Source organism: Vanellus vanellus (assembly GCF_965231255.1).
Source record: "Vanellus vanellus genome assembly, chromosome: 14".
NCBI classification, from domain to species: Eukaryota; Metazoa; Chordata; class Aves; order Charadriiformes; family Charadriidae; genus Vanellus; species Vanellus vanellus.
This window is the reverse complement of record NC_138919.1, coordinates 16,125,614-16,147,540: the sequence shown is the minus strand read 5'-3', so window position 1 is coordinate 16,147,540 and position 21,927 is coordinate 16,125,614. Positions and strand designations below refer to the sequence as shown.

Below are 21,927 nucleotides of genomic sequence, written 5' to 3'. Positions count from 1 at the left end.
GTGAGTGCAGGTTTGAAAATCTGTCTTTTTATTGTGAGTTGGAAATTCAGTTCCAAGATTTCCTTTGCTATCCTAGACACTAAAATAATGACTACATTAAACATTTTGTTAGTGCATGGTTGGCCAGATGTGGTAGACAAGTCGGTGGTCAGGTCTGCATTGGTTATCTTTGGAGATTTATAATCCCAAATATTCAAAGAAGTGTCCTGAGGAGAAGGATTTTCCTGAGATGAGGATGGATTGGTTTTGAGACTTAAAAGTCCAGTGAATCTCCAACAGGAGAATGCCTTTACATTGTAACTTATTTTCTGAATGAAGCGTACCAAAGTAGCAGCAATACTCCACACATATTAAATTGTGAAATCTTCATTCTATTTCATAGAGTCATGGAATGGTTTAGGTTGGAAGGGACCTTAAAGACCATCCAGTCCCACCCCCTGCCCAGGGCAGGGCCACCTCCCCCCAGCCCAGGTTGCTCCCAGCCCCGTCCAACCCGGCCTTGAACACCTCCAGGGATGGGGCAGCCACAGCTTCTCGGGGCACCCTGCGCCAGGGGCTCACCGCCCCCACAGGAGAGAATTTCAACCTAAATCTTAACCTCTGTAGAAATAAATAGTTGGTTTTCTTTTTTATTTTTTTTTTATATCTTTCTTAGACTTGCTTTTAATTATTTGTGAAATAACGTTATGTTATATGCTTAACTTAAATCTCCTTCCGATGAGTAACCATTCCTACAGCTTTACTTCTCCTAACTAAGCAGTTCTTGCCGGCTGTTGTCAGTTCATTTTGTAGATTTGTCCATCTTTACCCGGTGGAGGGCCACGTCATTTCTTTTTTGTTGATTTTAGGGTCCCCTGAGACGCGCTCACCCTTGTGACTCAGCAGCAAGTGTTCTGCAGCTCCATCAGTTTCCACAGGACAAGTTCTTTCTGTTTTATTAGTCTTTATTAAGCGACGTATTTTTGCTGATCCATAGGTTGGACACTTCAAATAGGCTTCATGGTGATGCTGCCGGAACTGTACTTGACAGGTGTTTTCCAACCTGTCTGGCGTTAGCTTGGTTTTAGTATTATTTCGGACAGCTATTGTAGCAAAAATTATTCTGCAACACAGGCTACGGGTTAGACAATCCATATTTCAGGATGTAACGATGTTAGGTGTGCATTCAAACTTGTTAAAACTCTCTTTGACTGTAACTACATTTAAAAATGGTTTCGGCTGCACTTACAAGCCCCAGAGGGAACGGGGCTTTGCCGTCTCTCTCCTCCAGGACAGCACACACTACCTGCTTCCCAAGTTCTTGCTAGCCTACAGAATAAATGGGGAATTAATCTTCTGTGACTGAGAGAAACTTATGGCACATGAAATTTAGAATGCTGTCCAGACCCTTTCAAAGAGGCTTCCATCTCTTTCAGACCTCAGGCTCTAGAAAATTGAACCAAAAGAATATATGTTGTACCTCTGACAGAATTCCTGTTGTTAACTATTTCTCATCCTTTAATTTCCCGGAGTCAATAGCCTGGTGCTGATGCAGCCCAGTATTTCGCCCAGAAACCTGCTCTGAAGAAGGCTGGGCTGGAGCTGCCGAGAGCGTCCCTTCCCCAGCCTGGCTGTGGCCTTGCGCGCACGCGGGCCCGAAAGCTGCCCTTCAGGGGGCCAACTCCCTCCATCTGCCTTATCTCCCTTCCCTAGCCCGAGTCCTTGACAAAGCTTTTTGTTTAGACAGGGAAGGACACTCTCACCGCTAAGTAACCTGCTTGTCTAATTCTTCAGTCTTACTAATTGCCAAAGTTGTAATTTTAAATCTGACTGCTGGTATCGGAAGGCCAACTGCACGGTGTTAGGTGGGTCAGGACCTGCAAATTCCGGCGTCTTAATTTGACCTTTGGCAATTGACTCTGTGCCGTTTTATTCCCCATCTTTTCTCCTTAATTGCAGTTGCAGCTGGGTGTCTAACTGCTATTACAAGAACTGAATTAGAAAAATGGAAGGAGTTATTCCATGGTGCCTTGCCTCTAGAAGTAGTGTTTAACCCTGTGATTTTGTTAGAGCTGTGCATGAAATCCATGCCTCTGATGTCTCTTCTGTCATATGTACTTATAATGCTGAGAAAGAACACTCTCAAAATGATGATAAAAGGAAAGCGTCGGAATTGTGATAATTTTGACACATCATTACTATGATTGACATGATAAATAAGTCAGGTCATAAGGAATAATGCAGTTCTAAATCCCCAACCACATAAGCTTGCTGAGAGGGAAAAAAGGCTCTATTAAATTTTCTGTATAGAGATTGCAGTCAGTGGTGCATAAACAATACATTCTATAGCAACCTGTTCATAGCTCAAGTTGTTATTGGCAGGCACTCTGGCATTTCTACAGTCATTAAAAGAAGCTATCACTATTAATCTCCAGTCTCAAGGCAGACAGGTTTAACCTGAAGCTGATCATCAAATAATGGTAACATATATTTGTGCTTTGTTGACCGTGCCCTTTCATCTTTGGATGTTATGAGAAGGGTTGAGGATTCCAGCCTTCGTTATAAAAGTTAGTAAGTTAATAAAGTGTCTTTTAAAGACTTACCCCCCCCTCCCCCCAACCAGGGGCATTAAAGCAGGGGAGGAGTTTTTATGAAACTTGGCAGCTCATTCTGTGCATCCCCAGCATTCAGGGTATGGCTTATCTCGGATTTTCTTAGTCCTTGGTCAAGTTAAAAAAAAATAAAACCAGCCTAAAGCTGTCTAAATGTACACAGATATATATATGTATGGGTTCATGGAGGCAGCTCAGAGTGAGCTCTGTCACTGAGCAGAGGAGTAACTCAGTGGTCCAGAAGCATGTCTGGAGAGGGCTGGAGAGCATCTACATCAAATCCATGTTAATATTCCTCCATTAGAAGGAATGGTTTTTGGATGGATTGCTGAATCAAGTCTTCAAAGATACGTCAAAGAGTAATGTACTAACTAGTAATGTACCCCTCTTCTTTCAAGTGGCCCAGGGAACTTAATCTCACCCTGCAGATGCATCTGTAGGTACAAGACCCCTGGGAAAGGGCAGCAGTATGGATGAATTCATCAAGTTACTTCCTTAGAAAGTGGTCCTTTAAAGAACTGAAAGAATCAAAACATTTTGATTGCCCTTCTCTTTCGCTTCCCCTTCCTCAAGGAAAATTGCGTTTTCCTCTGGGAAATACAGGAATCTGTCACCACAGACAAATGGGAAACTGATTCATAAATGTTACAGAGAGAAAATTCAATTTATTTTTCAGTATTTCTAAAGAGAAAGTCATATCCCTTCTTGAATATCCCTTAACATCCTCTCAGAAATGGGATGACATCTGTCGTTTAAGCTCTCTAAGTACTCTTGTCCCAGTTCCAACTTTTGGTTGTTGTAATCAAGTGATTAGAGAGAAACAAACTCATCCTAAGTTATGTCTTCAGAAACCATTTTTATGTGCAAATAAAAAAAATGAGTTCCTACCCAGGAGACTTCCCTAATATAAATTATCTTTGCGGCACCTCGTGTCGCTAGTACGTGCAGCTCACCAGAGCTATGCCGGCAGCGCTGCCCACCTCGTCTGCTGGATCCAGTGTGCTCCTCCAGCTCTTGACAGCCGTGCGCTCAAAAGAGAAGCAAAGCCGCAGCCGGTTCCCCCAGCATCTCATCTAACCCTTTTGGTTTGTGCCATTGATCATAATGATGGACATAGGCTGGAAAATACATTTCAAATTAACAATTTTGAGTCTGATAACTTTCTTTTTTAGTTTTCAGAAGAATGCTCTTTGAGGCAGGAGATCCCACTTGCCATTGGCTGGCAAGGGTCAGTCTTCGGCTTTTTCAGGGGTTGGGTAACTGGTCCTTATTTCTATGTGTTTGGTTTGCTGCTGCTGTATTTCCTTTCATCACCTTTACTTAATTTTTTTGAGCTTGTAATCTGAGTGGGTACAAGATAGGGCTACATCTGAGCAATAAGTTAATGAGGTCTCAGATTTTAAGAAAAGCATTCAGCTGCCTTGCTACCACGTGAAAGTCTCAACTCCCGAGCCCGCTGTTTGAGTACTGGCTGTCGGGGAGCAGCAGCAGCAGCAAGCTGGTCCGCAAGAGAGTCGGGAGCTGAGGGTGACAGCGGGGCAGCAGCAAGGTCCCCCCGACGAGCGGGACAGTCCCACGCTCTCTGAAGAAGAGGTATGCCCGATCGTCCAGTCGTCACCAGACAAATCCACAGTGACAAGGCAGGTCCAGGCTAAAGCCAGGACGTCATGTCAGCAAGACACAAGGCTGGGAGCAAGCCGTACCTACGGCACAGCCCGGGCAAGGACCAACCAAGGTCCTGAGTTCAAACGCAGCTCCTCTGGCAGTGGGTGGAGGCCCCGCACGAGGCTTCTCGCAGCTCTCTCTCGCGCTGCTCGCGCAAGTTTGCTGTTTTCCCAGCAGCCTGACCAGGGGTTATACAGCTGCACCACATCAGAGCTGACCTTGACCGCAGGCGGAGACACCCCCGGGGGGAGGAGATGGCTGCAGAGCCCGCTGGCGGATTCCAGACCCCACCGCTGGCCCACGTTCCAGCTGGGGATGGGGCTCCTCCAGATTCTCTGTGGACGTAAATAGCAGCCAGGAGTGGATTCTGAGCGTTTGACGCTGACTGCATCTTTGTTCATAGGAAAGTTGGGAAGGTGAAGAGATGCTGGTGGTTTGCATCTCGGAAGGAGTGGGTTCCGACAGCAGTGCCGCCTGCCCTGGGCTCCTTTGCTGGCTCGGTCGCCGGGCGGGCAGAGGGTCCAAGCGCTCGCTAACAGCAGACGGACACACCGACTGAACGTTCTGCAGCGCGTCAGGCCGGTTTTCATTTTGGCTTTTTTATTTTTAAACGTCGAATATATACGGTTGATCTCTTTGGAAAAGTACAAAAGACAGATATGGCAGAAAGCTACTGTAGAGACTGAGGAGCAGAAAAGCAGATTTTTAACACTAGAATGTAACCTGCTGTTTTGAACGGCCTTAACATACGCTATGATCTCGGGTTTAGACATTCATTTGTAATGCTTGTAATAGCTAAAGCTGAGTTAAATTGCTGTGATGACATGTGCCAGAGTCTGCAGGCAGCTTGAAACAATAACTCTGAGAAATGCAAATTGCCTGTTTTATTCTCGCACTGCCATTGCCTGGGATAAAACCTGGGAGGATACACTGTCTTTTTTCCCCTTTCCTGTCTGCTGTTGACCACAGATGCTACGAGTAACTGTTCAGTGTTGTCTGAAAATTTGCAGTAGAATTTAATTTAGATTGCCATATCACATTAACAAATCTTCCAGCTGAGAACTGACCTGCAAAGGGAGCGTGAGAAGGGGAGACAGTGTCAGAGATTGCAAGATCCCCACGGATGTTGCATAGCATCTCCTTCCAGTTGGAGATCTGAAAGAAAAAAAAAAAGGTTTCCGTCCTGTATTTGATGGTAGCCTAAAATGTTAAAAGGTCGTAATAAACAGGTCAGACTTTTACCTGCTGTAGCCTCATTTGGGTAATGTTTGGCCTTACCTCATTTTCACCACACATAAAATGGAGCTAATGGTTCCTGCATCTTCTGGGGAGGTCTCTGGTGTGCTGGTAGAAGCAGTTACTATTTTTCAAGAGCACTTTCTACTTCTTACACTTTCCAGTGGTAGTAAATTGTACTTTTTAATGGTAGGAGTAAAGGTTTTATGCAGAATTAAATCAGCTTTTTTTTAAATGTTCCACTTTCCCTCTTTGCTGGGTTTTACATTTTATGCATTTGTATGCGTAGAGAGGAATCAGAAACAACAGAAAAATTCTTGGCATTTAAAAACATGTTTTAAAGCATTTTTGGTGACTCTTGTTCTCCTATATGAGATAAGAAGCAGATTTATTTGCAAGATGCTCTTTTTTCATGTTGTCTTTTACATGGGCAATTGCTATTAATTATTATGAGCGATATATGTGATTCACGGAATCATGGGATCACGGAGTATCAGAGTTGGAAGGGACCTCTAGAGATCATCTCTTCGCTATAAAATATACCAGTTTATGCCCATCCTGCCTGTATTAAGGGAAGGTTCAAACACTTACCACTTTCAAAGACAGCTTTGAGTAGTTTAAAAAGATTTGCAGAAGATTCTTAATGCCTATCAGAAATCTGGTCATTTCTATCCTGCCCGTGGTTACAAACCTAAAATTTAGGAGCAGCCAAAAAATGGGAAATGCAGAGAAACACTTAAAAGCCCACATTTCCAGACCCTTGGGTACACACTGAAGTTGAAGCTTGTAAATTTTTCCATTTATGTGATGAAAAAAACCAAAACACGCCAAAAGAACCCTCCCAAAAAATCGACAACAAAGCCCCACCGTCAATTTGTGCATCATTGCTTGCTGGTTTGAGGCTACGTGGTAAACAACGAAAGCATCAACCCGAGGCAATTTCCATGTTGTGTGGAATAAATTGCCTTATTAAACGTATCAAACCCTCAGTCGGTATGTCTGAAGCCCCCGCCTAAGGTGCATGTCGTGTGAGAGAAGGGGCAGCTGGTTACAGAGCCCCCGACACTGCGGGTTACGTAGCCTGCACATGGTGCTGGTACCAGCAGCTGCTCTGCCCACTTTACACTGGGAAGTGCGGTCCTGCCTGTATTCCCTTCCCAGTATCGCGTTCTGGGGTGCAGTAAATGCTTGAGTGTGAAGAGCTTTATTTGTAAGTTATGGTGGGCTCTGTTACAAAGCTGCATTAAAGCATTTTGCTGCAAACCCAAGTAATCCTTTTCTTTTTCAAAAGCGCTAAGTGAAAATGCATTGATTTTTATTTTCTTTCAGTGACTTCAATAGCTCAAGATTATTACTATTTTTTAGAGTGATAGAGAAACGTCAAAAATACTTCAGTTGTACTTTTACTTTTATATATCACCAGGTTTTATTTTTTGGGTGTGTTTTTTGTTGTTTTTTTGGGGGGATACAGGCTTTGGCGGCAGCAGGAGGGGAGAGATTATGGTTTATTTCAAAAAGCTGCTTGTATTTCTGAGTTTTCTCAGAGCTTTTGTGGTTCAGTAAGTAGCACATTTTATTGTCTTAAATTTTGTCTGTGCTGTAAAACTCTTTGGCTCCTGAGTATCCAAATGGTCTGGCACACCTTAATCTCATCTTCATAATTACTCTTGAAAAAAAGAAGGGGAGAGGAGATAGATCAATTACGTGACATTCCGCAGGGTGTCTTCAGCAGCTTGGAGAGAGGTCATAGAATGGTTTAGGTTGGAAGGGACCTTGAAGAACATCCAGTGCCACCCCCCTGCCCTGGGCAGGGCCACCTCCCCCCAGCCCAGGTCGCTCCCAGCCCCGTCCAACCGGGCCTTGAACACCTCCAGGGATGGGGCAGCCACAGCTCCTCGGGGCACCCTGCGCCAGGGGCTCACCACCCCCATAGGTCGGCACTAGCTTTTGGTATTACATGTGTTTTATTAATTTAGTGTTTTCTTTCACTGAAGATAGGTATGGATGCACTGCAGAACTAATACCACAGTCAAAAAAGCTGGACAGAAGTCACAAAGCAGAACAGGGGGTGGTGTTGGCTAACGGGCACCCCCTGCGGGACTCGGGTCCCAGGTGCTAGCAACCGCCAGCTCTTCCCATCCTGGCTTCCAGTGTTGTTTTGGCTGCTTAGTACTGTTTTCATCCATCCTATAAGGAGAGGCTGAAAGAATTGGGGCTGTTCAGCCTGGAGAAGAGAAGGCTCCGGAGAGATCTTTTTGTGGCCTTCCAGTCCCTAAGGGGGGCCTACAGGAGAGCCGGGGAAAGACTTTTTACTCGGGCATGTAGCGATAGGACGAGGGGGAATGGCTTTAAACTGGAAGAGGGCAGGTTCAGATTGAACATTAGGAAAAAGTTTTTCACTCTGAGGGTGGTGAGGCACTGGCCCAGGTTGCCCAGAGAGGCTGTTGAGGCCCCATCCCTGGAGGTGTTCAAGGCCAGGCTGGACGTGGCCTTGGGCAACCTGGGCTGGTGGGAGGTGTCCCTGCCTATGGCAGGGGGGTTGGAACTCGATGATCTTCAAGGTCCTTTCCAACCTAAACCATTCTATGATTCTATTATCTCTGAATGCATTCGACGTGTGCGTATAAATAAAGTGATTTGTCCTTCCTCATCCTGTGTAAGTAGTTTCAGGAGGCGGGATGTGTGCAAGAGAAAGCAAGGGACAGTGTTTTGTTGCCAAGTGGGCCCTGCGACATGTTCTTCACTGGTTTGGTTGTTCTGATGTTTGATAGTTCTGCACTAACACAGCCCGTTCCCATCCGGATAGCAGATCTGAATAAAATGGGTTGATTAAATCTAAACAACGTTGCTGTCTTCTGCCTAATCACACGCTGCCAATTAATTTCAAACTGATAACCCAAGGACATTTTGGAAAGTGACAGCACGTTTCTAAAGCTAGGGGTGAATTTACTTCTTTTTAAAATGAAACGAAATAGATGTCACTTGTATCTCAAAAATACACAAATTCATGTACAATGGTGCGCTTCCTAATGTACCGTTTTCTCATTTTATCTTTCATTTATTCCCTCTAATTTTCCTTATTAACTGTAATTCTGTTGTGACATCCTCGTGTCATATTATGGTGATAGAAATTTCAAACAAGAAGCAGCACGAAACGCAAAGTTTTGGATGAGCTGGGAGACAAGAGCACCCTGTGGAAATAAGCTTCTGTGTGTCACTAGCAAAGCACGGAGCCCTTGTCGTAGGCGGGAGAGGCTGCTCACCATCCCCGCAGCGGGGAGCGCCAGCCAGCCCTTTTTGGGGGGGGTGGGGGGGGGGAGAAGTCAGTGCAAGACCGAAAAGACATCATACTCTTCAACTCCTCTCTTATCTGGGAGCCGCAGATAGGAAATCATAAGTGCATTAATGCAAACAGCATTTGTACTGCCAAGTAAGGTACGACCAACAATTTATTTTGAACAATGGCGACAGTACCCCTACTGCAGAAATACTAACAAAGAGCCTGGAGTAATAACTTCCCCTTAGATTGCTTTTTGCAGTACTTGCAGCATTCTCTGAGCGTGTGTTTAGGTACTACGGATAAATAGGCAGCTACAAAAACCTATTCCATCTTCCAGAGAGAGAGATGCTGGTTTATTCTCACTTCAGAAAATTAAATGCTTATCCATCTGTGGAATTATTTTTGAATGAATAAGTTTGTAGACTGTCTTTAGCTGGGTTATTGTTTGCTCTTTTGGAACATTCTTTGCTTTCACAGTTGTTTTGTTCTTGCTACAGAGGAAATAAAGCAATGTGTATTTTTCTCCCTGCTGAGGTCTGAGGCAACCTTATATTATAAAATAACCAAAGATTGATAATCACAAAGGCTGCAAAGGGAAAGCCTCACTTTATTTCGAAGAACATCTGTGCTATAAAAAGGAAGAAAAATTCTTTCATTTGATAGAAAAATATTTCTTTGGATTCTGAGCTCTGCCGTGTGTGTGATTTTGCTCTGCTTTTTTATTTTACAGTACTCTAAATGTATAAATGAAATTCCATTTGCTTCTGAATCTCTGTGACCTGAACAACTCTACTTTTATTAAGGATTGTGTCCCTTCATAGAAGAAAGCGGAAAAAGTAGCATGATATGGTCAGGGGGATGGAGAACTTCAGACCATATGGAGTGGACCTGAGGCCCCTGATAACCTATTTCTCAAAATATTATTTTGACAAGTCATTCCATATGTTTGGTTGAGTTAGCTGTTGGAAGAAGGCTGTGGGGTATCTTCTTGTTTTTCGGATCTGTTCTCTTTATGTAAAGACTTGGAAATAGCAGACCTTTGGGAGCAAGGTACCAATCTGGATCCCAAAACATGTTTCTCATATATATAAATAGAATGCAGCAAGAGTTGACCTTGAGCTTAAAATGCTGCTCACTGAGGGCAACTTGGTTTGAACAGTAGTTCAGCAACAAAGAACAAAACTGCCAATTTAGTTCAATGTTACAAATAGCGGTAGAAGGGCTCTCCTTTAAGCCTTCATAAATAGTTCGGTGCTGTAGCATCTGGGATCTGAGGACAGGTTTGTTAATTTGGGTGATTTCTTTTCTTCTTTTGAAGTTCGCATGTTGTTTATATGTAGCAAATTTTAATCCTTGTTCTTAGAGTGGATGTCCTGGAGAAGGCTTTGTTCAACACCGTGCTTACCCAGTAACTGCAAAAATGTCCTTGCGTGGCTTCAACAGAGTGTCTCTTGTGTACGCTCCCGAGATAATGATGGCTGATTTGGTGGCCCGTACACATTTACTGGCACCAAATGCCTCTGGCACAGAAGCCCTTCCTTTCCATGTGAAGGACAAGTCAACTGGGGAACACTCTCAGATCTGTGGAACACTTTCAGATTTGTCTCGTGCTTATTCTCAGTGAGGATAGGTTTAAACTCTTTTAGCTAATCTTTTGGGAGGTTCAAAGATTTTTAAACAAGCAGCCAGGTACAGCAGATACCCAGGCATAAGGAAATCTCTAAAATCCAATAATATTTATTATTTTCACGTATTTGCCAGGTATCTCATAGCATTCTCCTGAATCTAAGTTGATGCTAGAAAACTGCAACTTTTTTTAAACTTGATACCTAACTGAAATTTAGTACTAATTTTAGCTTTATCAGGACCATTTGTCAGATGATCAGTGTATACGTGCAAGTGTCTGCTTCCAATGTACTGCACCACAACATCAGGTTCATTTAAAAAGATGCTACGAAGAAGTAGATCTTAGAAAGTCACATATGATCAATTGTACGTATTTGTTTTATGCTCCACAGAGCATATTTAATCTTAAATCTTCCCTGTGAAAATAGTGCTTCAATTATTGTTGTCATAAAATAAATTATAATTTCCCCCAAAGTCACTGGAGATGCTTTTCTTTATTAAGTCTGGTGAAGGATAGATGAGAATGTCTGTCTTTTTTACCACCCTTTCATTTCTAAGTAGAAGAGTGTCTAAACTGGTTACAAGTAGGAGAAGTAGCAACTAGATTGTCAATTGTGTCATTTTATTTGTGCCAAAGTAAGGAGTTAAGAAATGGATTTATTAAAAAAAAAAATAATGAAGCCACATATGAAGATACTTTTAAAAACAGACACCAGCATTTTATTGCCTCCCAGTTCTCTTTCTTTCCTGCTGCTTGACAATAAACCGGAATCTGCTGGTGAGAATTGCAGCGTCTGAAATAGCAGCAGTTCTCTGGTTTGTGTAACGCAGCCACATCCCCAGCTCGGCTCTCCTTCATCATTTCTTCTCTCAGCTCATGTCTCACCACTGCATTTTGCATTTCTGGACACTATGATTAACTGACAGTTCTAGTTTATTTAACATCCAATTACTGATGTGTGGTTTAGTAACTTAATTTACCTTTATTAAGAAAGCAAGCAGTAAATATCCAGATACGTGACGCGCCAAGGCTGTAAGATGTTAGAAGTTCCCCTTTGTCCTCAGGAGAAAGCGCCACTTGCTGTCTGCTGCAGAAAGCCGGGAAAGCCCTGCTGGCCCCCTCCGACCTGCCGCCTCCTCCTATGGACGCGCCTGTTTGTATTTAGAAGGATGCTGCTCCTACGATGCTCTAAAGCGCGTCGTAAAAATATACAGCCTCTTAAAAATCGTTCCCACTGATGAGTTATCTTAAAAACCTTTTTAAACATAGGCATGTTTTGGATGACACCGCCGAAACCCCGAAGGTTCGGATGGTGGCTGCAGCGGGCTGCTCTACCTGCTGCCTCTCGCATCGCCGTGGAGATGACTCTGAGGCTAATGGATCCGCTGCCAGACCATGGATATTTTTTTCCCCTCTCTTTTAACTGCTGTTGAATAAGATTACACACTCTATCCACTTATATAGCCGATATTAAAGCTATCTGGTGAATTGAAAAGCCACCTGAGTGTTCTTTAGCTAGAATAGCTCGAGGCTATATATTTTTTCATGTTAAAAGCTCTAATGATGTGCTGGATGATAAGTTTCTAGGCAGAAAGAAACCCCTCACTGTGCGTGGGGGAAGGTCGGGTCAGTGACAGAGACTGAACTTCTAAATTGCTCTTTTTGCACGAGGAGTTGTGAGAAGGGAATTGCGGAGTGTTGGAGCAGAAATTTGGTCTGCTTTTGAATTTAGCTGCTGAATCATCGCGGGGGCCTGTGTAACTAACCAGTGGCTTAATTTCCTTAAAACTACATGGGACAACGCTAGAAATTTATTTCTGAAGTAGTCCTGAAATACAAAGTGGGTTTGTAGACCTCGGGTAGTAGAAAAGAGGAGGAACAAGTCTGTTTTGTGGAGGGCTCACTCCCAGATAGCAGTTGCTGCGTCACCTGCACTTAATGGCCTGTAGAAAAAGGGCAAAATCAGGACAAAGCCAGATCTCCCATCCCTGACCCAGTCTACGGAGCGGAACTGGTGGAGACAAGCTGGAGAGACCATGTCACCATGAACCGCCCCGGCCGTGGTGCCTCTCCTTGGGCACTGCGGTGTTTGTGGTTAACAGTAATGCATTTTCTGTCTGTAAATCGACTGTATTTAGGCCCCTCTCTCATCATGCCCAGGAGCAGACCCTAAAAACCCTCTGCAAGGTTTTGGAAGCTTCTCAAGCTGCATTTTAGGCTCTATTTTATCTAATAAAACATATAAACCTCCTCTTGCTGTAGTATCTACGCACAACAGGGTATAAGTCATCTCGTGGACAGAGTTGAGTTCTCCCTTAATCTTTCGCTGGGGCTAAAACGAACAACCCTTGCAGTCTGTGTGAAAGTCCTTGCGAAGGGGGGAAAAAAGCTGTTAGAAACGGGTCTGTTATTTGTTTAAACATTTGGAAACATTTATAGCGCGATGCTGTTGGTTTTCCTAGCCTTGCTCCTATTCTTTTGTTTGTATATATTTCAGTGAATCCTTTCAAACTTGTCAGGTAAGAAAAGTTTGGCTTGTTTAGCTAAGTACAATTAAGACTGTGAAGGAGCATGCTTGTTTTCTATAAATACTTTAGAATGTAAACATCACAGAGGGAGAAAACAGCTCTTTAAGCGAAAGGACAGCTTTGGCAGAGGAACAAATGGGGTACATTGGCCATGAATATATTTAGGCTGGAAATTAAGAGTGTTTTTAACAGGTTGAACAACAAAGCTCTAGGAAACTTTCCAACCAGGAAAGTGGAGATAAAAAACCTCAATATTTTTACCGCAGGCCCCGGTACGTTCAGAAACAGGATTGCGTGATGGGACGTGATTAGGGAGGTGATTCTTCCCTTCAGCTCTGCTCTGGTGAGACCCCACCCGGAGTACTGTGTCCAGCTCTGGAGCCTCCAACATAGGAAAGAGCAGGAGCTCCTGTTGGAGCAGGTCCAGAGGAGGGCCACAAAGATGATCTGAGGGCTGGAGCCCCTCTGCTGGGCGGACAGACTGAGAGAGTTGGGATTGTCCAGCCTGGAGAAGAGAAGGCTCCAGGGAGAGCTTATAGCAGCCTTCCAGTATCTGAAGGGGCTGCAGGAGAGCTGGAGAGGGACTTTTTACAAGGGCATGTAGTGATAGGACGAGGGGGAATGGCTTCAAACTGGAAGAGGGGAGATTTAGATTAGATATCAGGAAGAAATGTTTCCCTGTGCGGGCGGTGAGCCCCTGGCACAGGGTGCCCCAAGGAGCTGTGGCTGCCCCATCCCTGGAGGTGTTCAGGGCCAAATTGGACGGGGCTGGGAGCAACCTGGGCTGGGGGGAGGTGGCCCTGCCCAGGGCAGGGGGTGGCACTGGGTGATCTTCAAGGTCCCTTCCAACCCAAACCATTCTATGATTCTGTGTCCCAGAGAGGGGACTAGGCTGGCCCAGGAGGTGTTTCTAATCCTCTGCTCCAAACGCAGGTGGCAGGAAGCTCCATACATCGTTTTGGATAGTTAATATGTTTTCTGTGTTTTGTTCTTCAAGGCTCTGTTTCTGTAATATTATATATTTACTTAAATTAGGAATGTGTTTTCACTGTCTTCAAACCGACCAGCAAGTACCTGAAGTTAAGTGCGTTTTGAACTGCTTGCAGAATTGCAAGCTTGACTGGGTAAATCACACATTTTGTAGGTTAATTTCTTTGGGTAACTTTATTTTTCAAAGTTAAACGCATCGGCAGTACTGTTGTAACGTGCCCGGCGGGTCCCGCGGGCCCAGGCGGGGTGGGTAGAAAAGGAAGGGGGGAGGTTTTCAGGCCCTGCTTTACCACAGGGGCGATTCGGCCAACGCTAATTTAGGCAAGGCTTCCTCGGCAGGCATTGACAAAATCTTCTATAATTGCTTCTTTTTACCGTATTCCCTCTCGTACACTGGGTATTTCATTTGTGATCTGCTTGCTGCCTGTTGTTCTGGGTTTTATGATTTTATTCACCTTTTTTGTTTGTTTGCTTCTGTTGACTTTACTTGCAGCAGAAATGAATCGTGTGTTTGATGTGATGTGGCCAAAGCTCAGCCACGTTCTCAGGGTATATTGAGTCAATAAGTATAACTGACCTACATCGTTCGCTTGTTTTGCTCCTATTGTGTTTTGTAAACCTTTTTCGTGTCCGGTGTTTTATTCATACATCGTGATGTCTGATGTCTGGATCAAGACGAGGGCTGTATATATAAGAATCCAGTTGCTGTGTTTGATTCAAGCAACTCGGCCATTTTCGCTATAAACTTGATCCACAAAGCTAAGATTTTATGTTGTTGCTTATTTATTTTTTTTGAGCCTAGAGTCTAGTTTCTCCAAGGTTCAAGATCAGAAATTATGTTAATATGTACGTGTTTGAGGAATCTTCAGATGTCCTCGGGTACTGAAAAATCGTAATTCTTCATACACCAGCTCTGTACCATTAGATTGCTAATTATTTTATGAATACATGCTTTTGACTCAAACTCCAGCTGGAGTTTTAATGTTATTCATCAAACTAAACAAATGTGACCAAGAATCCTCACAGGAAAGTCTCTGTTACTTTTCTTTACATCTAGAAATCTGAGCAGAGACCTGTACGGTGCACAGTAGTGCACCGCAACGCCACTTATTTCCCTTTTCTTGAAAATGAATACAGTCCTTGCTGCAATAAAAGTGAAAAAATGAAATTGTAACCTTTATTATCTTAACGCTCTTTCACTGTATAACCTGTTAATCGTCACTCTAATAAGTAGGGAACAAATAGACAAGCCGTGTTTTAGGATAGAGTTTTATGATTGAGAAATACACCTTTTTTTTTCATTATTTGCATAATGCTTCTCTCTTGTGCCCGCAGGTGGTTGTCAGCATTTGCTAGCCTGTTGATCAGGCTCCAATTCCTGTTGTGCGACTTGTACCGCAACCAGGAAGGGAAATTAATCTATTATTGATCAGGATCCAATTCCTGTTGTGTATCTTGTACTGGAAAGGGGCATTAATCCATTATGGGTTGATAATCCAAACCATCTGCAGGCTGTACCTGGAAAAAGTGAAATGTATTGCATTAGATAGTTTGCATTTGTAAGGTCTCCTTTATTTTTTTTCCCCTCGAGCAATTTGAGATGCCGTGTGATTGTCATTTCTCCTCTTTTCTCATATTCCATGTTACATAGGCAGAGATTGCACATTCTTGATGCCATAATGTTGAACTATTTATATGTAATATTTTTGCTATTTGTATTGGACTCATCTCCTATTCTGCCTTTTTCTAATATAGTTATCCATAATTTGGTAACATGAAGCTTTGCACGTATCCTGCATAGTAATTGCGAAGGCATTTCTGCATACTGTGCAAGTCTGAACGTCTGTAGGAAGCTTATGGTGAAGGTTTTCTAATCTTTTTTCTCCCAGGATAACTTATAAATCGTTTCAAAGTTCAGTTAAAGTACTCAATTTCTCCATTAACTTGACGGTGGTGTACTGCTGATCTTTTCTGTGAAGTGTTTTTCTCCCATAGACGAATTTCATAATATTGAAGAAGTAAATCCATTTTTGGATACTGATTCCTGTGGGATTCCTTCTTGACCAAAAACAGGACACAGAGAAGTAATTGCAGGAGTGACTAACACTAAAGGTAGGGACGACTACAGTCAACGTCACCTTCCAGGCTCTACCCCATACCAAGTAAATAAGGGTGATCTGGGTGATTGTTTAGGGAATCCTCCCTCCTCCTGCTCATGGTCACCTTGGTTGTGTTAAGTGTCTCTGAAGACACTTAACGGGTGGGACCTATAAGCAAGCCTCAAAAATAAGACTTGTCATTTTTCTCAAGTCTGAACTCAAGCTGTTACTTCTTTTGAAGAGATAAACACTTTCTCTCACCTTTTATTAAGGCTGGTTTGCTCTGTATCTCTTTGAGATGAATTTCAGCATCCACTGAATCACGGAATCACGGAATTTTCAGAGTTGGAAGGGACCTCTAGAGATCACCCAGCCCCACTCCCCTGCCAAAGCAGGATTGCCTGGAGCACATCCCTCAGGACTGCATCCAGGCGGGTCTTGAAAACCTCCAGAGAAGGGGACTCCCCCCCTCCCTGGGCAGCCTGTGCCGGTGCTCTGTCACCTGAACCGTAAAGAAGTGTTTCCGTGTATTTGAAGGGAACTTCCTATGTTCTAACTTGTGCCCATTGCCCCTCGTCCTGTCCCTGGGAACCATTGAAAAGAGCCTGGCTCCATCCTCCTTCAACCCACCCTTGAGATACTTGTACGCCATAAGAAGGTCTCCCCTCAGCCTTCTCTTCTCCGGGCTAAAGAGTCCCAGCGCTCTCAGCCTTTCCTCAGAAGGGAGATGCTCCAATCCCTTCATCATCTTAGTTGCTCTTCGCTGGACTCGCTCCAGCAGTTCCCTGTCCCTCTTGAACTGGGGAGCCCCAAACTGGACACAGTATTCCAGTTGTGGCCTCACCAGTGCAGAGTAGAGGGGGAGAATGACCTCCCTCGACCTACTGGCCACACTCTTTCCTCTGCAGCCCAGGATTCCATTGGCCTTTTTGGCAACAAGGGCACATTGCTGGGCCATGGATAATTTACTGCCTACCACGACCCCCAGATCCTTCTCCTCCGAGCTACTTCCCAGCAGGTCCGCCCCTAACCTGTACTGGTGCCTAGCATTCTTCCTCCCCAGGTGCAGGACCTTGCACTTGGTTTTGTTGAACCTCATTAAGTTCTTCTCTGCCCAGCTCTCCAGCCTGTCCAGGTCACGCTGGATGGCAGCACGGCCCTCTGGGGTGTCATCCACCCCTCCCAGTTTGGTATCATCAGCAAACTTGCTGAGGATACACTCTGTCCCCTCATCCAGGTCATTAATGAATATATTAAACAAAATAGGACCAAGTATTGACCCCTGGGGGACACCGCTGGTTACAGGCCTCCAACTAGACTCTGTGCCGCTGATCACAACCCTCTGAGTCCTGTCCCGCAGCCAACTCTCAATCCACCTCGCTGTCACCTCATCTAGCCCATACTTCCTCAGCTTCCTAATGGGGATGTCATGGGAGACAGTGTCAAAAGCCTTGCTAAAGTCAAGGTAGATGACATCTACGACTCTCCCCTACACTGAAGTAGTACTCTTAATATTCTGCACCACAAACACAGCTATAGATAAAATTTGCATGCCATAATATAAAATCTGGGAAAGAACCTAATGTTTAGACATTTATGAAGGGGAAAGCACCTTTTGTACGTTCAGTCATATGGCTTGAGTGAGATTTCATCTCTGTTGGGAAAATTAAGCACCCAAGTGGCTTTGATAAAGTCTGTGATCTTTACAAACTGTAAATTGTAATATTTAAAATTCCCTGTACCTTACATAGCAATATATGTAGAGAGATAAAAACACTGTCTTTTCAGAGATGATAGGGCACTCGACATAATTATACTATTTAAATAACAGATTAAAAATTCTACAGCTCATCAGTATTAAAAAATTAGTGTTATAGACCACTTGGGACAGGTTTCATTCTTGGTCAGCTGGCAGGAGAGACGGGGGAAGGGCAGTGTGGTCCAAGCCCAGCGTTGTGCGGTCATATACAGCCACTGGTGATAAAAACAAATAGACCGTGCAAGAGGTGTTCCCTCTTTCTTTCTCTCTCTTCCCTCGATATGTCTCTGCTTTGCGCAGGATTGCCAGATTCTTGAATGCCACAGTCTGGAGAGTTCATGTTCAGAAGGACTGAAAAACCCCACATCTTTTCCTTTCTATGTTCTCTTTCTTTTTTTTTCTCTCCCTCTATTTTTTGCAATTTTTGGCTCCTCTTCCCCCCTCCCCCCTTTTTTTTTTAAAAAGTCTTATATGGAAAAATAATACTTGCGCCAATTTACCTTAATATTTTGGGTGGTAAATGGAAGCAGGTCACCAACTGGTTCATGAGCAGCTGGGGTCAGGAACCACTGAACCAGCTCCGAGATAAGCTCCCTGCTCCAGCGAGTCGGAGTCTCTGGTGTTGTCATGCTGGTCAAGCTGCAAAGGTTGGTGGGGGCCGGTCCTGAAGGCACTTCAGTTCCTGGGCCCTAGTAGATACCGGTAATAATTAAGACAGTGTCTAATGAGAAGGTTTAGAGGCACTGGGAAGACTGGAAACACTGAGTGCTGTGACTATAATAGACACAATGGGAAGTAAAGCAGAGCACGCTCTTTTTTGGAGAAAACTCTCTGTTTGGATTAGGACTCTTGCCCGTGGCAGTCCTTCTGTCCAGGCGCCTATTTAGGACTAGAATCAGACTAAGAGCACATCCCTTGAGTGTTCTTCAGCGCCGGTGAGCCTTGTGGCTGCAGCTTCCTACGGGCTCCCGCAGACTTTTTATGCCTAAGAGCGAGGCGTCCCCGGGGTCAGCCTTTTCCCCTAAAGTTGCTTCGCTTTCTTAGCTGAGAGGAGGGGTTCAGAAAGCAGATAGAAAGGAAAGATCTTTTCTTTCAGAAAAGGTGGGAACGGTGGTTCCCCGTTAGCATCTCACTGTAACTGTTCTTGTATGCATTTGTGTTGCTCTCCCATGTCGGAGTCTTTAGTAAATATTTCCTACTAATGGATGTGAGCCGGAGAAACTGAAGCTCGGTCATTGGAACAGAGGATACGTGGGAAATTGAGCAGTTCTTAAATAGTGTGAAACATGTATAGGGGACCATGGGATGGCAGGGAGGGGAAATGGCCAGTGACAAATGCGGAGAAGCCGCTGGAGGGAGGGAGGCAGGCAGGGAAAGAAGAAGTGATGAAAAGCCAGAAGGAAACAACAGAGACCTAGAAAACTGGGACAAGAAGTCTGATGAAGTAAAAAAGGATCAGTGAAGAGGAGAAAAAAAAACTGAATTGCTTTCTACAAAGGATTTTCGAAGAAAATGTCTGTTTACTAACAATGACATTCTCCATTGCATTTTGGTGTAGCACCAGTCAAGTAAAATTATGTCAGCATACTGCACTGGGAGGTGGGAGAGGGATGGAGTGGCTTTATTGACAGATAGGATAAGAAACTTGGAAAGTCTGGGTAGTTTTTCATTATCTGATTGTTTGAATAGCTCTCTACCTTCCGCGGCCAGCCTGAAGCCTGATTTGCTGCTTCACCTCATCAAAACAAAATCACAGTGTTACTCCTTATCCAGATTAGGAGCCTGGCTACTCCGATATCCCCACCTGCGGATTTCTTACAAAGGGATGAAGTTCTGAAAGGATGGGGTGGACACACAGGTCCCACGGTACAGCCCTATTGAGATTTTTGCGCTGAAGTAAAACCGAATTCCTCCTTTGATATTTTGAGCAGCAGCAAAGCAAAGCTGCAGACTTCACCCCACAAAAGGAACCAGGTCCAACAAAAGGTCTTTGTTGAGTTTTATTTGGCAGGATCGGGGCCGGAGTGAGTTATGGCCAGTGGTTTCCTTGTGCTGCGAAGGGAAACTTAAACCGGCTTTGAATATGAAACAGGAATAGGCATGCTGTCTGGGTGCTGTTTAGATAATACTTTGAAATGTTGTTGTTTTCTGTAGAGGCTTTGTTATATCTGCAGCTGACCTTTGTAGGGGTTTTATTTTGAATCCAAGCCCTCGGCGTTTTGCTGAGCCCTCTGTAGCACATCTGTATTAGTTCACCCTCTCAAAATCTTTATCAACAGCCTGCTTTTAATAGATTTGTGTCAGGGATGGTATGAAATGAAAATAAGCACTTACTGTGTTTACGCTCTTGTTGCGGCTAGTACTGAAATCAAAAAATTCGTACGTTTTCCTGGTTGCAGGCGGAGCAACGTGCCCTTTTCTTTGCCCTGCTTATCTGCTCACTGCACAAAGAGCCATTCGCGTACGGTGAACTCCTGGAGGTTGCGACAAAGCTGCCTTCTGTTCTTCGCCTGGTTCTGGTGGGGTTGAGCCATTCTTCAGGGGAGCTGATAAGTCGAACAAGTGGTTTTCCTCTTTTCCAGATGGAGATACGAAATGATTGTTGCCAAATTAGTACCGTGTGTGTTGATCTTTTAGCATTTACTGTTGTAAACCTTCATCTTGCGCAGAAGCAGTGGTGAACAGTAATGCTGAGGTTATTCCTTCTCATCAGCAATAAGCTACTAATCTCATTGCTCTTGTTTTCTGGTTTTTTTCAATTACTATCTGGAAAATTCCTGCCGTGAATAACTATAAGACCACCATGGAAATCTTCTTAGAAAGTGGATGTCCTACCTGATAGCATCGTATTTCCAGGAATGTTGTTGAGCAGAAGTAAAATCTACCAAAACCTTGTTTTTTGTGATCCCATGCGAGTTGCATATATGCTGTGTCAGGACAACAGAGCGTATTTAGGGGAAGACATAAATACGTGGTTACCGCTTCCTGAAGTACTGTTCTTGGATGCTTGAATTTATTCAGATGTGCGGGTGGCATTCTTAAAATTATCCTGCGGGCTTTTGTCTCCTATAGTACACTATTCGCTATCAATTACAAAAACGTCGAAAGGTAAAGATATTGTCATTCAGTATTCAGAAATCTGCTACGCTTTTGAACTTTCTGAGCCCCATTACCAAATCCTTTGCCTGTGCGGGGAATTATCTTAAAAGAGAACGTCAGGGTTCATACCTTGCATTTTCCAGTTTCCCATTCTGCTGAATGGGCATGGGTTAGTCTCCTTAGCAGAAAACATTTGATGAACTGGCTTGCTTTTGCATCAGTTCAGTTTTATTTTCATTACGCTTCCCTATAATTTGTTTATTGGATTCTGTATCTTTAGAAAATTTTATTACTCTGTTATTCAAGCTAAAAAATAGCTAATTTTTCTTTCCCAAATGAGTTGCTTGAAGCAAAGTACCTATGAATACATGGGTATTTTAATTCACTTACTAAATGTATACAGAGAAAATTTACAAGCAGCTTTTTTACCATTTTTTAAGTGTCTGCTGACTGTTGCATAAGCTAAATTATTTACAGTATGATGCCTCACAAAAGAGTAGCAGATTTGGGTTATTTACTTTCCTGATAAGAAAAAGGGATTGAAGTTGCTGTGATATGCTGCTTTGTTAATTTTATATTTGCTCCCCAGTGTGTAAAATCTTTTTAAAGAACTAACACGAGTATTGGCAGAGTCTTTTGAAATGGTGCGGAAGTGGTAAGATTAAACAAAACATGAAAAGGTCTTAAAAATATAAGTCAGCAAGTGTTTGATAAAAATAAAAGTGCTCGACAATAGAAAACCTTTAGGATGCTTAATTTGTTTGCTCTCCATTTGAGAATGGCCCCTGCGCTCCGTCTGGGAGTCGTTCTTGCGAGTTGTGTGCTGTGGCTGATGCCAGGCTGGGTGTATTGAAACAGGGTGTTTGTACAGTATAATGAAAGCCATCGAAAATGGTCGTGCTGAAGATCTCCCCTTAATGAGGAGATGAAAATCCGCGGTGAGGTCGAAGAGTGAAATTTGCAGCTGTGTCGCTTGGTGAGATCCTTCGCCTGGAACGTGTCCGTCCTCGCCGCTGGCGGATGTACAGAGTCTTCACGAGGTGTCCTTCTGCC

At 43.8% G+C, this 21,927-nt stretch overlaps 1 protein-coding gene across 1 annotated transcript in view; it reads left to right on the top strand.

The window, feature by feature from the left end:
- SDK1 (sidekick cell adhesion molecule 1) overlaps positions 1 to 21,927 on the top strand; it is a gene marked incomplete at its 3' end in the record, with an annotated part of 423,737 nt that overhangs the window by 243,043 nt on the left and 158,767 nt on the right. The gene's annotated exons all lie outside the window — the stretch shown is intronic.